Below are 13,022 nucleotides of genomic sequence, written 5' to 3'. Positions count from 1 at the left end.
CTGCGGACTGAAGGGTCCCAGGTTCGATTCCGGTCAAGGGCATGTACCTGGGTTGCGGGCACATCCCCAGTAGGGAGTGTGCAGGAGGCAGCTGATCGATGTTTCTCTCTCATCGATGTTTCTAACTCTCTATCCCTCTCCCTTCCTCTCTGTAAAAAATCAATAAAATATATTAAAAAAAAATTATGTCTTACTGTGGTTCTAATATTCTTTTCTGATGACCAGCAAAATTGGGAATCCTTTTACAGTTATTGGACATTGGCATTTTCTTCTTCTGTGAATTACTGAATATTCTTTGTTCATACTATTGGGATAGTTACCTTTTCCTATTTATTTGTAGAAGTAGATCCAGATGTGGTGGAGTCAAAGCCACTCATATTCAGCATTGGTGGATGGTCTGGGACCCATGACTTTCCTATTAATAAATTTCAAACACTTATGTGAAAGTACAAAATAAAAATATACATGTGAAAACAAAGGAGTCACTATATTTGTTCTGAAGAACAAGCATCAGTAGAACATTAAGGACCTCTTAATTTTAACTTTCAATGTGTATGGCATGAGGGTCTTTGATTCCTTATCGCAGGCGCTACCCAACTTTGAGATTATGCAGATGTTAACATTATGCTTTACTTACTATAAATATTTCTCTTTTTAAAACATAAAATATGGCAGGAAAAAACTAAGGCTTCCCCTTCCAACCCTTTCTCTGATCTCCCTTCCCAAAGATCAGCCCAACCTCCCAACCCACACCTCCCTTCCCAGAGAGCTAATTCCATTGTCCTAAAGTTTGCCTATACCATTTTCCATGCATGTTTTTATATTATAAAACTAGAGGCCCGATGCACCCTCTCCAATCTGGGATCCCTCTTGCAATCTGGAACCACTGGCTCCTAACTGCTCACCTGCCTGCCTACCTGATGCCGCTAACTGCTCCCCTGTGGGAAACTGTTTATTGCCTTCACTATCTGATAAGCATAGACAGAGAAACCCCCCCCCCCCCCCAAGGCTGGGTGCCTTTGAAGCCCTAGCAGAGGTCGGAGCTAGGCGCCACCTCTGTTTGTCCAGACAGTGGTAGCTGAAACTACTCCCCCATTTATTATTATGTAAATCCTTGCTGATGGGCTAGTCTGCTTGTTACTAGGGGGTCACCTGCCTAAGGGCTATGCTATGGGTGCATCCCAGATCAATAAAAGCTTGATGAGGCCTGAGCACGGAGGAAGTCCTTTGGGACTTGCCGCCTGGTCCCCCAATATTGCAAAATTATCTCGTGTCTTTTTCTCTCATTTGTTGTGCGGCTCCTCTTTCAGATACCAAACCCTACTCCACGCAGAACGTGGAGGGAGTCTTACTCGACACTCCCCTGCCAGCCTGATGACCCGAACTGCTCTCCCCTGCTGGCCTGATCCCCCTAACTGCTCTCCCCTCCTGACCTGTCCCCCTAACTGCCTATCTGCTCCCCCTTCCTGGCCTGATCCCCCTAACTGCCTATTTGCTCTCCCCTCCTGGCCTGATCCCTCTAACTACCTATCTGCTCTCCCTTCCTCTCTGCACCCTTCGGACTCCCAGCACAGGCGTACTGAGAGCTTTCTGCCGCAGTCCCGCCCCGTCCTGATTGGTCGTTATGTGACGGCGTCCCAGCCAATTTGCATATTCCTTTATCATTAGTATAGATAGCCTACATACTGTGTTATGTTTAAATTTACATGGACAATTTTATGCTACATCTATCCTTTAACAACTTGCTTTTTCAATCGTGTTAAGTGGGAATAGCCACATTTTATTTATCCACTCTCCTGCAGGTAAACAATTAGATTGCTTCCACCCTTTTGCTGTAATAAACAGAGCTTTAATGGATAGTCTGATCCTTATACCTTGGGCACAGATGCTGGAATGGTTCATGGGAGTTATTGGCATATATATTTTCTGTCTTCATAATGAACTCTGAAACATTTAAATGAATAATTTACTTATTAAAGTAAAAATAATTATAGAATATATCCACCATTCTGTGGATATGTGTGGTCTCAAATGTCTCTGGATATGCATGGTTCGATGCGTTAGGGTATGTTAACCTAACCTATAGAAAGATAACAGATATACTAAGTCAATGATAATGACTCTTTGCACCTTTTTTTTTTTTAAATATATTTTATTGATTTTTTTACAGAGAGGAAGGGAGAGAGATAGAGAGTTAGAAACATCGATGAGAGAGAAACATCGATCAGCTGCCTCCTGCACATCCCCCGCTGGGGATATGCCCGCAACCCAGGTACATGCCCTTGACCGGAATTGAACCTGGGACCTTTCAGTCCGCAGGCCAACGCTCTAGCCACTGAGCCAAACCGGTTTCGGCGACTCTTTGCACCTTAAGAGAATTAGAAGTTTATGGTACTAGCTGACCCTTGTTTGTTTTTTTATGTGTATATTCTATCTCCCCAACAGGAGTGATGATGTGTTAGATTTCTTAGAATTCCCAGCAGCTAAGAGGGTGCCCTTTACATAGTTTAAACCTCTTGGTACTCAAAGTGTGCACCTCTCACACTCACCACTGGCACCACCTGGCTGCTTGTTAGAAAGGCAGAATCTTAGGTCCCACCCCAGACCTACTGAGTGAGATTCTGCATTTTAACAAGAATTTGGGTGACATTAAAGTGTGAGCAGCACTGGCATAAACTAAATGTTCCCTGGACCTTACCAGCAGGTGTGGTTAATTTTGATTGTGTTAATCTCAATAACTCATATTCCCTAATCCTACCTAATTGGTTCTCAAGGACCTTAACTATTCCTGTGCCATGTGATAAGTGTCACCCAGAGTGCTGTGGGGCATAGAAAAAGGGCATTTTCAGATGGGTGAATCAACATCTTCTCAAAGAAGTTGACGTCTAAGCAAGTCTTAAAGGACTCAGAGTCATTAACCTGTTAGAGAAGGGCAGGGTGTTCTAGGCAGAGGGAATCAAGTGGGGAAAATGCAGGTGTGCTTGAAAAATGTTTAGGGAGCTCCAGGTAGCTGAGTGCATATAAAGAAGTAGCAAAACAAGAAGCTGTAGTACAGATTATGAAAGATCTTATTTACTAAGCAACATAGTTCTGGCTTTTATCATTCAGGCAGGCTGGGAGAAACGAGTGAAGTGTTTTGAGTAATAAATGACACAGTTATACTTGTAATACAGGTAGGTCACTCTGGAAACAGTTTCAAGGTTGAATGTGAACGAGGCTCGAGTGGCAAAAAAAAAAAAAAAAAAAAAAAAAAGCGACAGATGGCAAGGTGGCCAGCATATCCAGAAGTGGCTCACAGACCACGGTCAACAAAGGGAGTCTTGAGAAACACCCCACCAGAGAGTGGTGGTCTATGTGGCTGTGTGACTGCAGATCTAGATGGCTGACCTGTGATGGGGCTGGCAAGAGCGAGCTTTCGTCACACTTCTCCAGGTTGGATGCTCCAAAGATGATTAACTCGCGTTCTCTTAGCAGGCGCCTTGGTAAGTCAGTTGGTCGGGATGGACATATTTTGTGGGAGGTAACAGACTTAACACAGGTGGTGTGTTTGAGACTTGTGTGCTCACTCATTCAGTAAACACTTGAGTGTCATATGTGTATGATACTTGTGGAAGGATAAAAGCACCATGGTGGGCTCACAAAAGCTCCCAAGGGCCACGCACCCAAAACCCCAGTTCCTTAATGCACGGATTTTATAGTTTCTCTTTTATACCTGAGTGTAACCCAAGACTCAACCCTGCTTCACCCTACTCCAGAAACTGCTTTGAACAACAGGGAAGGAAGAACCTTGGGAAACCTAGAACTCTGATCCACTCGAACCCATGCTCGGGAGTCCTGAGATGAGCCACAGTATTCAAGGTATGCCATCCTCTTCTTGGCATCAGTTGTCCATCTTAAACTCCACGCCGCTGATATGGCAGGAAGAGATCGGTTCCGTCTGTTAGTCGGTAGGTAGACAACACCCATAGAATCACCACATCAGTCACAGCTGACATTTGCTGGAACTTATGTCCTGAGCCCTGTATTTAATACTTTATTTGCAGCATCTCACCTAGATCTCACATAGATCCTTGAGGTAGAGGCTGCTATTTTTTTTAGCAATTATCTTATGAGATTATAAAACATACAGAAAAGTATATAAGACATGCAAAATCTTTGTATGGACCTAATACCAATTTGTAAACTCCTGGAGGTCAGGGAGTATCTTATTCCTCTGTATACCCCCTCAGCACCTGAGATTGAGCCTTGAGACACGACTTAACATATTGCGGATGGATCACGAGAATTTGCCAGCTTTGTTTAGTTCCACTTCATATTACACAGTGTTTTACAAGTTTCATACTTTAAAAAGATATTAGCTTGTAAGAACATGTAATAAATAACTTCAAAATGCAATGGGTATTTAATTTTAAAGCTTGCCTTTAACATTTATGTAAAACGTTTTTTGTACTCGTTCAATAGAAACTTACCTGGCCACTGGGTAAAGCTAGCAATAAAACTACTGGTCCGCAATGTGTTAATGTTGTTAGGGCTTAATAAGCTGATAGCCAAAAGAAAACAAACGGTCCCTTGTCTTAACAGGTCTCGACTCTTGGTGCACTTTACTCTCACCGGTGGAACTTTGAATGACACAGTTGCCACTGCCCACGCCTGGAGACCCCGGTGCAATGGGAGAGTCCTTCATCATAGCTGGATTTTGACCATACAGATAGTTGTACTCACCTTTAACTCAAATGAGAAGAATGTGTTTGCCATGACTTCACTAAACATGAGACTAGAAGCTCTATGATATGTATTTATCATCTCTTCTAAAATGATTTTTCTTATACAGCTCCTCCTTTCAAATATTTAAATACTCTAGGGAATATCAGTAAATGTATTTTTAAACCCACACTTTCAACATTTCCATTTCAACATTCTTTTTGGATATCAAAAAGAATAAAAGTAATCATCGGAATAAAAATGGAAATTTCTCTGGCAGTGCATAAAAGGGAAACAGTTACTAGGTTGAGAAGGAATCCATTAAGATTATGATTATCAGTAATATCCAAAGAATTTACAGTAGTATTTTATAAAAGCAAGACTCTAAAATTTGCTCTATTTTGACAATTCTATAAGTGGTAAAAAAAATTTTTTTTGAAATGATGTCTATTTGTGTCCAGAACTGTTATAAATATACTAAATTTCATTTATTCTATTACACTCATCTTATAAACACTATACTAGACACTAGAGATAGTTTATGAAATTGAAAATTACAATGTATATGATAAGAGCATTATTATACATACACACAAGGCACTTCAGGGGCTTAAAAGAGGAGAAAAAAAATGGGGGGAGGGATAAAATACTGAGAAGACGTCTGTGAAGGTTTCCAGGAGGAATTTTTCTTAAGCTTTGAATTTTATCTTAAGGAAAAAAAAACCCAAAGCCAGCTAGTTTGAGGAGTATGTATGTATCAGAGTTCTTATTCATGAGCAACAGAAATTGGCATTCACTGATTAACTAGAAAAGAAATTTATTTAAATTATATTAGGTAGCTCAGAATTTCCTGGATGACTCAAGAACCAGGTTCAGAGTCCACACAGCCAGAAACATCTCCCAAAATCATGCCAGAGACAATCATGCCAGAGATAATCATGCCAGAGATAATCATGCCATGGTATATAGTCAGTGCCACTGGCCCTGAACATTGAACAGCAACTAGTTCCTGCTGCCTCACTATCGGGAAAGTTCTCTGTTGTTCTTGTTTTTCTGTGTGTCATTAGTTCCTAATTCAAAGTCTTGGGAGAGGCATCTGCTTAGCAAGGCCTAGGGCACATGCTACACCTCGCTGCAAAAGAAGCTAGGAAAGTATCTGCCTAGCTTTCTTTGCTGGATAACTACCACCCTCAAAACTGAGTGGCTTACAATCAGCAACCATTATTATATCTCCAGCTTCTATAGGTTGACTGGGCTCAACTGGACAGTCCTGCTCCGAGTGGTGTCTGCTGAGTCTAAAATCCTCTGAAGGCTCATCTGGCTCACTCATACGGCTGGCTGTGGGCTGGGAGCTCAGCCAGCTACCTAATATTCTTCTGTGAGCTACTTAGTATCATTTCAATAAATTTCTTTTCTACTTAATCAGCCAGGGTTGACTGGTGGAGCATGACTTGGTTGAGGGGGGAATGAGACTAAGAAAGAGATGGAACTCGAGCAGGCCGGTTTTCCTCCATTGGCCTCATCACATGACTGGGCTGCCCACAGTGTGGTGCCCTCGGGGAAGCTGTGCCTTTCACATGGTGTCTCTCTTCCAAGAGGGAGCGTTTTAAGCAGCCAAGGGAGAAGCTCCAGATCTCTTAATGCTCAGCCTGAAAAGGTACACAGCACCACTTTCACCCATCCTATTGGGCAAATCAAGCCACCGGCTAGCATGCACTCAAAGAAGAGCAAGACAAACCCCATCGCAGATGTAAAGAGTGGCAAAACATTTCTTTTCCGCAGCTGTCTTTAATTCCCCACACTGACACTTTCAGCCTTTATATTGGAGGAAAGCAAAGATTCATAAGTTGGTGATTTTCCTAAACATAGAAAAAGAAGTTCAGATGCTGAGCTCTCTCGAGCTCTCTCTAAAAAAAAAAAAAAAGAAAGAAAAAGAAAAGGCAATTGTTCATTGTAAGAAGCAGGAAGGGCACTCCAAGCAGAGGAAACAGTCCTGGAAAGCCACAGAGAGGGCTGCAGCGGGTACTGCCGCTTAAATAGTGCACTACCGATGATAATGTAATTCCCGCTGTGCTCCTGCTAACACTGCATTAGAGAACTCCTTGTTGAGCAGACTTGTAATCCTACTGTATTTGTGCATATTAGAGGGTTTAAACTGATTACAATTGATTCGGAGGTTGCAGTCCGCGCTCGTTTTCTCCTTTCTACAGCTTTAAAACCCTTTACAAGGTCACTGTTTACGCGAGCTGCTCCAGAATCGGAAACGCGCGTCTGAGGATGACTGCCTAGGGAATGCAGGAGTTTGGAAATACGGTAAGGGAGGGGCCGACCTCCTCGGTACAGTCGGGTACTTTTCTCTTCTTTCACTTTGCATTATTCACAAGAGCAGGAGAGTAGAAAGGATAATGCAATCAGACGACAAGTATCAACCACCTACATTTGGTTCAATAATTGCTAGACTTTGCCATATTTGCTTTATCCCTGTGTATATGGGGGAGGAGGGTTGAACCATTTTAAAAAATTACACACATCATGACACTTTTGTCACCTCTAAACAGTCAGGATGTTCTCATACATGTTAATAATTTCATTATTATACCTTAAAAATGTAATAGTCATTTCTCAAGAGCATTTAATGCCAGCCTATATTCAGATTGCCTCAAATGTCTTTTATAACTGGTTCATTCAAATAAGGACCCTATAAAGAACCACACATGGCATTTGGTTGTTATTTCTCTTAAGCCTCTTTTCATCTAGAATGTCCCTTCTGAAAGTGTTTTGTTTAGTAGAATAATCTAAATACGGGATTGGTATGACTGTTTCTTTGTAATCCTGTTTAACTTGTTCCTCCAGTATTTCCTGTCACCTGGAAGGTAGGTTTAGAGGCTAATTTAGATTCAGGTTAACTATATTTGGCACGAACACTGTGTACTTCTGCCTTCTCTGTACTGCTGTGATCTGCCTGTTTCATCTGTGGTCTCTGGACTTCACGTTATATCCCATCAGGAAGCTCACTGTGTCCCGCTGCCTGTGTCTTTCAGTCTGGGAAGTGGTGAGCAAGAGTAATGTACACCAGGTTGGATGAGGCAAAATATTCTAAGACAGGGTCACAGCGGGACTACAGGTGTGGAGAGAAGCAAGAACCCAGGGATGCTGCGTGCTTCTGGGTCCTTATCTTTGGGCTCACTGGCTCATCTAAAAGGAGGGATTCTCATCTTGATAGTATTAACGGAGGCAAAGATCCTGGCTGGGGTCTGAGGATTTGTCCTCCTGCACCTCGTAGAATAGGAAGGTCCCAGCAGAGTCCTCGCGGAGGTCTCTCATGCCCTGTTCTGGGAGAAGTCTGGTCTGATTTCCTAAAAGGAAAAGCAGTACAGCAATGTTTGCTTCATGGGATCCACAGAGCAATAAGAACTAAGGGCCTGGTGCACTTAGTATGGGCCCAGAGGCTAGTACACTGGGATTATTGTCTCTGTCAGCTCTAACACGCCAGCAGAGGTCCCAGATAGCAGTGGGGAGTTCTCTGGAAAGCAGGGGTGGCAATTTGGTTCCTGGGTTGACTTTAAGTGTTTGGGAGCAGTGGCAGACACTTGAAGGACGCAGGAGTAGCGGCCCCAGTGGACAGAATTACCTGAGACACTACAGAAGCAACTGGCAGTTGCGGGTTTCTCAACCTCAGCGCTACTGATGTCTTGGGCTGAGGAATTGTTTCGTGTGGAGGTCACCCCCTGCATTGTAGGAGGCATAGTGGCTTCCCTGGCCTCTACCTCCTCAATGCCAGTTACACCCTCACCCAAGTTGTGACATCCAAAAGTTCCTCCGGACGTTACCAAATATCCTGGGGTAGGAGTGTGGTGGGAGAGGGAAAATCAACGCTGGTTTTGAATTACTGATCTGGGGGGACAGGTCAGTTGAGTGGCAGTAGGATTTTCCATTAAAGAACCAACACCAGGCTCTGTGTTGGAATCTCTTACACACAGTAGTTCATCTCATCTGGAGAGCAGCTCTGAGACAAGGGCTCTGTCTTGATTTTTACAGCTGAGGAAAGTTCTGCACAAGGGTCTGTGATGTTGCTAAGGTCCTGACCTGGGTATACCCCACTGTAAGTGGAATTCTCTCTGCATGAACCAAGCTGCTTCTCTTTGTGACAACAGGAGCAGTCGCCAGGATGCCGGCATCCCATGCCTGGTTGCAAGCACTGAGCTTCAATGCAGGTCAGGAGTGTGATGGAGTACACTTGAAGGAGCATTGGCTGGGGGCAGGGAGCATCTACTGGCTTAGCAGCATTGCGCTGGTAAGAGTTTTCAGGGGTAGAGGGAGGTTTCCACTGATGGTTTTCATGGGGCTGCTGCTACCTGATCTGACCAGTGAGGTGAAGAAAGGATAGCCATGAGGGTCACAGCAACATGGCTTTGGAGTGGGGGATCATGCAACATATTAAAGACATGGAGGAAAAAACATGGTAGGACCCTGAGAAATAACAGTGAGAAGATTGGACTCAAGTTCTTCCAGTAATGTAGAAGACCCTAGAGATAATTCAGGAGTTACAGCATGAAAACACTACTTACACTAACCACACTTAACTAAGTAGAATAGAGTTGAGAGACGTTCACTGAACACCCTAGGAAGGAAGGGCAGGGGTGAGGAGGGGCAGGCCTCATGCACTGGGCATGGAGGAGTCTGGAGAAATACCCCTCCAGTAGGACCAATCAGATACACCAGGGAAAACCCATATCTGAAGTGAAGCTTCTCCCAACCATGACAGCAGATCTTCCTCTTCTCTGAACCCCCATTTCTTTGGCAGTCCTGTGCACCTCAGCATGTAATTGTTCTCCATTTTATAGAATCAGAAGTTTCAATGTTGTAGTTGTTTCAAGTGTATTAGTCTTGTCTCCCTAACTAGACTGTAAAATCTTTTGTTGATGGGCAAGAACCAAGGCCTATTTCTTTACAGTCCCTCAGCACAATGCTGGCTGCATAATTGTTAATTAATTTTAAAAGACAAATTACAAAAGTAATCAAGAATAGGATAACTATAAAACCATTGAAGAACATGATAAATAGCAAAGCCTCATAAAAGCCAGTAACAATTAACTATTAAAAAAATTTTTAAGGAAGAGTCCATTGGTTTAAGAAAATGTTATATCTTCAACAAATATTATTTCATCAACCATGTGCCAGGCAATGTTCTTGAAGTTGGGAACATGGAAATGGATACAAGTAAGACAGACAGAAATCTCTGCCCTCATGCAAGTATAATTTGCATGAAACTATCTCTGCCACATTTCTCTGGATCCTACTACCACACAAACTTAAACACAGATGTTAAGTTTTCCACAAAGGTAATACTCTAGTTCAGCATTGTCCAATAGAAATAGAATTTGAACTACTATGTGATGTAAAATATCCTAGTAGCTACATTTTTTTCAAAGTGAAAAGAAACAGAAGAAATTAATTTCAAAATCTTTATTTTTTTAAATATATTTTATTGATTTTTTACAGAGAGGAAGGAAGAGAGATAGAGAGTTAGAAACATCGATGAGAGAGAAACATCGATCAGCTGCCTCCTGCACACCTCCTCCTGGGGATGTGCCCGCAACCCAGGTACATGCCGTTGATCGGAATCGAACCTGGGACCTTTCAGTCCACAGGCCGATGCTCTATCCACTGAGCCAAACCGGTTTCGGCTCAAAATCTTTATTTAATCAAATATATCTAACGTATTTTAAAATGTAATCAGTATCTTTAAATTATTAAATTAATTTTTGATCTAGGTCTTCAAAATCCTGTGGCACATCTCAATATAGACTATACAAAGTTCTGAATGCTAAACAACCACATGTGGTTAGGAGCTACCATATTGAATAATGAATGTAGCTCTAGTTATTCTTTAAGTAGCACATTTAATTAGCCAATGACTTCTGTGCTGGTCACTTCAACATGTTAATAAAGCCAACCAAAGAGGAGTCAAATTTAGGTATTAGCCTTTCTTCTTCTACATTTAGGAAATGTCTTCAGGGTCCTTACTTTAAATGTTATGTATTAATTTGAATTCCTACCACCAGGAGCCTGTCCTTTAAAACTTTATCTTTGGAAAGGTCTACACTGTCCTGACATTTTGAATATTTGTCCAGAGTGTTCTAGCTATCCAGTAATCCAGAAAGTATCAAAACATTAAATTGTAATTTTCATTATTTATGCAATAGACTTGATAAGCAAGTCCTACAAAGACCAGTGGGAATGATTAAGAAACAAAATCTCTGTTGTTTCACCAAGTATAAAATGAGGAAGTCCCCATCAAACCAGCAACAAAAACATTAGCAACAAAAAAGTTTACTTGTATTGTTGTTATAAAATAAGCTTCTTTTTATACTGTTATTCCATGCGATTAGCACAATTTATACCTAGCATGAATGTTTATCTTCAGCACATCTTATATTATGGTCATAGCCAGCTGAGTATATAGAAAACAAGTTTATTTGGGTCCCAAATAGTTTTGGTTTCTTATGTGCTTTGGTGAAAAAGAGAAGATTGTATCAAACAAGAAGTAATGTGGAGTAAAAATGGGATTTACTCTGTGTTAGGAACATGAAATCTGGTTTCTAGTTCTCAAGAATCCAACTGGATGACTGAGGACATCATTGTCATTTAACCTCTTAGGACATTATGAATCTCACCTGTAAAACTGGGGGGCCCAACTGGCATGGCTCGGTGGTTGAACATCGACCTATGAACCAAGAGGTCACGGTTTGATTTCTGGTCAGGGCACATGCCAGGGTTGCAGGCTCAATTCCCAGTGTGGGGCATGCAGGAGGCAGCCAGTCAATGATTCTTTCTCATCATTGATGTTTCTTTCTCCTTCTCCCTTCCTCTCTGAAATCAATAAAAATATGTATATTTTTAAACTGGGAGGAGAGACTACTTTTGGACTACATGATTTCCCATGCTGCTAAACTTTTTACAGCAAATTTTTCAATGGCTTCAATTCTGTATACATGGTACTTTAGATTATAGTGAAAGCTTGTTCCATTTATTAACCTTACTCATTGTGAGAAGAAAAAAACTCCATTAGGAAATATCTCAAACATAAAGAAAATGGAAAAGGCGTATTCAATGACAAAACGAGGCAAATTTTCTTTTACCCATGAAGAAACTGAGGGACCATAATATTCCTTGTCTGTAGAGTGAGAAGGCCAGATGGTATAGGAGGGAGGGGCTATGAATCAAGAGGTCACAGTTCTGGTCCTAATTCCATCTCTAACATTTTGATCTTGTACAAATCTCAAAATATGTGGCCACATATTCTGTAAAATGGCATTAATTGGCTCCATAGGGATCTGTGTGAAAATCAGAAGATATAACATACGTAAAGGCACTTTGAAATATTCTGCAAATCTAATATATTAGCATTAGCATAATCAAGAACTATCTCTAGGACCCTGTTCACAATTCATAGTTTTAAAGTAACTGGTTCTGGAAAATTTATTTTTTTAACCATGAGAGAAAATGAATATAGAACATGGCACATAATTATATAACAAACATCCATGTACCCTCCACCTATAATTAAATGTAAATGGTTTAATCAGAACATCAAGTTTTACACCTTAAATGTATGTAATTATTTGCCAAATATATCTTAATAAAGCTGGAAAAAATATAAATGGTTTGTCACATTTACATCAGATCTTTTAAAGATATAAAACATTGCAATTACAAATAAGTCTTCTTTAATACTTTTTGAGCCATTTCATACTAGTCCATAATGAATTTGTGTATATCATGCCCATCCATATTTTTATACTTTACTATAAAAAGCATATCCATAAGTAATAAAGTATTGACTTAGTTTTAAAGTAACATTCATTGCAAAATTCATATGTATTCAGAAAATTCACTTTTGTTTTTATAATCTAATCCGATTGATACCTATAGCTCTAGTTTAAGTGTGCTGAATAGTAATACATCTATGCATATATCACTACTTATCCACTAAAAAGTGTTTACTGGGTTATAAAGTAAAGTCATAGGAAAATATTTAAATATGGAAAGGACCTTAGAGATCTTCTGGTACAGGGTTTCTTAAGCTGGCACTTATAGACTCTCTTCCATTAATGAGATTTAGGTTTAGGAAATTTGAACATCTGGGGGATGAGCATTTTCTGCAGAAAGGGACAAATCTTTGACCATATTCTCAAAGAGATAATGTGCTAAACACAGTAGTTACTCGTCCTAGTAGAGTTGAGAATCTGTGGTCTAGTTCTTCTCTCATTTGACATATATGAGGCCTAGAGAGGTTAAGTAATTCATACAAAGTCAGT

This window comes from Myotis nattereri, assembly GCF_964212035.1.
Source record: "Myotis nattereri genome assembly, chromosome: 10".
NCBI lineage: Eukaryota > Metazoa > Chordata > Mammalia > Chiroptera > Vespertilionidae > Myotis > Myotis nattereri.
This window is presented reverse-complemented; position numbering follows the sequence as displayed.